The 5,460-nt window shown below is 30.8% G+C and overlaps 1 pseudogene; it reads right to left on the bottom strand.

Annotated features, from left to right (window-relative positions):
• Positions 1 to 2,285: 2,285 nt before the first annotated feature.
• LOC138377640 (U4 spliceosomal RNA) lies at positions 2,286 to 2,413 on the bottom strand (annotated as a pseudogene).
• Between the last annotated feature and the right edge of the window lie 3,047 nt (positions 2,414 to 5,460).

Here is a 5,460-nt window from a genome sequence, read left to right as displayed (position 1 = left end):
GAATTGACAGATTATTTTATTGCGATGTGGGTTAACTTCAGCCAAACAATGGCTTTAACATATGTTTCATTGAAGTTTATGGTTGTTATCTGAAAAGTGGTTAGGCATTGTGGAGATAAACCTCGGACTCTACCCTGACACTCTATGTGAAGAAGAGGATTGAGATGGAGTTTCAGGCCAAAAACTCCCAAATAAATCCACAATCACTTTTGCCTGGACTACTCAGATATTTATTATGTGGCACTATCTTAAATTTTGTTTTCCACATCTGTTCTTGGACAGTAAAATCCTAGAAGCTTAGTTTTTTTTAGAAACTATAAAGTGGTTATGTTTTAAATAGTTTTTTGTAATGTTAAATTCATCTCATTCCTCACTGTGTTTTTGGAAATGAAAGCAAGAAAATATGTCTGCTATGAATATGATATATAGAATTCATTTACAGTAAGATCAAATATTTCATATAATGAAAAGAATTTACAGATGTCAGACCTATAATACCATTTAAAATTTTTAAAATGATTATTGTTGAAAATGAAATCCATTTCCCATATTCTTTTATTTGGAACACCTAAAATGTCACAATATCTTACCCATATATATCATGAATATATATGTGTATATATGCTACATATATAATCTATATTATGTATACACACATATATTTATACATCAATATGAATACATATGTGTATCTATATGTATGTAAATATACATATTCAGGAAATTTGAAATCATTGAATTTTAAATCTGGGAGGGATCTTAAAAGTCAACTTCCATTTAGTAGAGCAATTCCCTGAGAGAAGAGGTCATATGTGTTGAATGGTGTGAAGAGTGAAAGAGAGAAATGAGTCTGGGATTATTCCTAAAAATTTGGCTCCTGCAACTGGATAAAAGCACAGTTGTCCTTCTGTATCCAAGGGGGATTGATTCCAGGACCCCCACAGATACCAAAATCCATGAATGCTCAAGTCAAATATGGCATACTATTTGCATACAACCTACGCACGTCTTTGCATACACTTTAAATCATATCTAGATTACTTGTAATGCCTAACAAAATGCTTACACATCACTTCATTTGTGTAGATTCAATATAGTACTCAGTGAGTGGCGAATTCAAGTTTTACCTTTCAGACCTTTGTGAATTTTTTTTTCAAGTATTTCCTATCTGCAGTTGGTTGAATCCTTGGATGTGGAACTCACAAGAGCCGATGGTACACCACTCACAATGTATCTTTCTTAAGGATGGGGTCAAGCAAATTAGTTTGAAGAGTACCAAGGACACAACTGGGAACTGAGATGAAGATGTGAGGTTTATTTTAAAGAATACTTAAGGCAAAACTAGCAATTTCCCTGAGACTGGTCAAGGTAGGTCTCTCTCTTTCTCTCTTCCTCTTACCCCTTCACAAGTGAGCACATTATTTTCTTAAAAGACATTCCATCATCTTACTCAAAGATTTAATTTTTATACACCAAGAATGGATTTTTAAAATCTTAACAAAATTCACAAATAATAGGATCACACCTGTGTACTTAGGGACAATCAGTAAACACAGAGTAGCATGACTTTAATTCTGTCATTATTTTGTACACAGACCACTTAGACTCCCTAGGATTAAAAACACTAGAATTTAGATAATAGAAGCAACATATGAGGTAAACAAGGGAAAGCAAAAATACAACTCTGTAGATTCTCTTATTTCCAAGAGACCAAAATTTGGTATCTGGCATCGCAAACAAGGTTGATAACAAAAAATCTAAAAGCAAGTTTCATTTTTCTAATATTCTGGTACCAAATGGTCAGCTAAGGAATGTAACTGTTTGCAAATAATAAATAATGAAGAAGTTAACTTTTTAAAAAATTACAACTTAAATGATCTAACCATGATATCATATTTCTGTAATATCACAAACAGAATAATAATCTCTGCAGGAAAAAAGTTTAAAGATCCGACTTTAACTGAAATAAAATAAATGCATGCATGCATTTTATGTTGTAAGAAAGTCCAAAGAGGATTTATCATGCAGAGAAAAGGTAAAAATTATCTTGATTTGTCAACTTGTTCATTTAAAGTTTGATACTAATGAAAGAAATTTTAAATCGTTGTTTTACTAGTCTTCTGAACTTCCAACGCATTTTATTAACAATTTTATTTTTGGCCTTTTTATAGTTAACCAGTTTTATAGTTAATTTTTCATACATTTGTGTGCCTCTCTAAATCTAAAACTCTTTGAGGACAGAAATACCTCTTTTTTTTATTTTTTGTTTTTTTTTTTTAGTTCAGTCTCTGTAGAGACTGTCAAAAATTGCCAATGCCAACTATATTTCAAGTAGTCGTGGCAGGCTATGGGGAAAAAAGTTTTCAATTAACAATGAACCTCATTAGCTATGATACTGCCACTGCACAAAGCTAAGAACTACCTCTCATTTTTCTCTACCCCAGAATACTAGCACAGTATATTGAATACAGTGAAAACTAAATAAAATTATATATTAAATCAATTTGTGTAGTGATGACTTTAATGTTAATCAAATTTGTATTTTACCGATACAAACTTCACAATTACCATTTTATCTAGATGAGTTAGACACAAGTATAAAGCACTTATTGCTGACACATTATTGATTGATTTTTTTATTCAGATAATAGAAGATTTAGGGTACAGTTTCGTAGGTGGAAAAAATATCGGGGTGGAGGGGAATTAGTAAAATGCTTTTTCCTTTTGCTTTGAGATTCAAGATCAAGTGATTTTCAACAGCACATCAATAATAAAGTTCTAGATCCTTGTGTTCTATACTGTAGGTCCCCTGGAGACATATAATAGACTTCTCGGGTGAAATAAAGTTTAAGTAAATAGATACATGTTTACTCAAACAATCTTTGCTTAGTAACATGAGTTTTCATATCCAATGTATTCTTGCCAGACTTTAGGCAATAAAATACAATGAATGGGATGAAGGCATTTATTCTTTTAAAACTCTGTTTCCATTTTAAATTTATTTATAAGAAAGTCTTTTGGTAAGATGTAGTTGACAGTTGCCTCATTTCTTCTTCTATTTGAGAAAAGAGGACATGGATGGAAATGTTTTTGAGTTAGGAGAAAGGTGGAAAGATGAGTATGACTTAATCCCCATACTCAATAATTTTATAGTCCAATGGGATAGGAAAAAATGAAAGAAATAACAAATAAACGCATCAAATACTCAAAAGTAAAATTCAGAACAAAGAAGCAATCCCTGGGAAAAATTTTCCAGCTGGAAATGATTATATCCCTCTTCCTGAGAAAAATAATATATAAAATCATGTATGTGTATATATATATGATTTTTATTTATTATTTGTTTGTAGTTATCTCAAATTCACAGAGATTTAAAATTGTCTTTCCTATAACTCTTCTCTCCTCCAGAGCAAATTCCTGTTATTGGTAGCTAACGCTCCCATTTCTAGGTTTTTGATTTTGTTTAACATCTTTTGGTCATGAAATGGGAGATCTATAGTTCAATGTTACCTTCTACCTGAGCCAGGTGGTATCTGTTATCACAAATGTTATCCCTATTCCTCCCCACACGCCAAGGTTTAATATATCCTACATCTAAAAGCTTTTGCTTCTATTTGTGGACTCAGTCTTGTTACCTCATTTGTAAATGAATTCATGCAACTGCTAGTCCTATGTTTAAGTCACATTGATGGTAGCTTGAAAGTAGAGAAGAGTCTCTAGCAATATCTGTTGAGATGACCAGGTTTTACACAGACAATTATCTACTGGATTGTTTATAAAGTCTGTCTCACAGGACGTCTGTCCGGAAAGTACCCAGCCATTGTTAATATAACGAGAATGGTTTACATGCTGGATACTTTCCAGACAGACCTCATATATGCAATCTCATATTGCATAGCATATGAGATATGCATACCAATATGACAGTTCATCTAAATAAGGTAATATCAACTGCAGGAATTATCTTTGCCATGACATTTGGATGAAAATAGATAGATGTATTCTTATCTACAATATGTAGATGAGAAAGCAATGACATTCCCTAAATATCACAGACACTTTTTAAAAACTATAGGATATTTAAGAGAACCCTGAAAAGTTCTTTTCTAATTCCTTTTCTAATTCTCTATAATACGTATCAGAACTTTTACAAACTGTAAAGCCCACTGGGACATTGTCTCCTTGCATGATCTCATTCTTTTTCATGGCTTTTTCTATCATATGGTTTTTGCTGAATTGTAAGCACCTTGAGAGCAAGGGTTGTATCTTTTCTTCATTTCCTAAAAGTTTATTTCAATTTTATGGACCTCATAGGACTATCATAAAAGTTAAGAAATTATAGGAGAGCATCTAATAATCGGGCTTCAGTCTATTCAATGTCAAACGAGTCTTCATGTTAAATTAGCCTGTTGGGAATGTACAGTCATATTTTCAGACCAGTAAGATTTTTATAATCAGATTTGTTATTTGTGCTACAGATTCTAGGTAATGCATTTTCCATTTTGTGAAAGGATGATGCATAGGGTAAGAGTTGGGAATATGGTTAAATTTTGTTCATAAAGCACAAATTTCTAGAGTTTATTAAATTAATAGTATATATTACCATTGTAAAGCTAGAATACAAATCAAACAAAGAACTACTGTGTTGCTGAAATTTCAACTCAAATTTTGTTAGGATCACAAAATGTGAGAGGTCAAGCTAATTACATTCTTTGTAACTTGTATTAAGTCATCTAAACAGATGGTGAATATGTTGTATTGAAAAGTTATGACTAACAAATGTATAAGAAAAATGTATTAAGTCTTTAAAGTAACTTATAAAAGTTTTCAGTGTATAAAATAACATATTTAAATTCACAAAGTAAAGTTTTAGAGGTTTACCTGTGATGTGAAGCAAAATATAAGTGAATTTCCAAAGAGAAATTACATATGAAATCACGATTGTATAATTCTATAAGAGTATATTCTATTGATATTATTTGGTGGCATAGAAAATGAAAATACAATTTGTTCTCATAATTATGGTAAGAATTCATAAATGATAATATATTATAAACTCTATATTCTTCTAAATTATGTATCTGATAAATAAAAGAAAATATCTAAAAAAGCAAAGCCACATTTTATTTTTCATGGTTCTGAGGCCACATATTCTAAGGGTAAGGAAAGAGTACTGTAGTTCAGTACCATATTGATGTGGGCTGCTGTGATTTTTATAATGGAAAATAAAACATTTTAAATTTTAAAAAATAAAGCAACAATTATATATATTAAAGTTTATTAATGCTAAGAAATATTACCCATTATATTTGTAACAAATACAAAGTATAAATAAAAGTCTACAACTATCATCTATGTATATATAGCTTAACTATAGATAGAAAAGAGTGGAAAAACAAGTATTCTTTCTTCCCTAAATTTTTGAAACATACTCCTAAATACAATATGACTGCTTTCCTC

The sequence above is a fragment of the Eulemur rufifrons genome, chromosome 29 (genome assembly GCF_041146395.1).
Source record: "Eulemur rufifrons isolate Redbay chromosome 29, OSU_ERuf_1, whole genome shotgun sequence".
NCBI lineage: Eukaryota > Metazoa > Chordata > Mammalia > Primates > Lemuridae > Eulemur > Eulemur rufifrons.
This window is presented reverse-complemented; position numbering and strand designations above follow the sequence as displayed.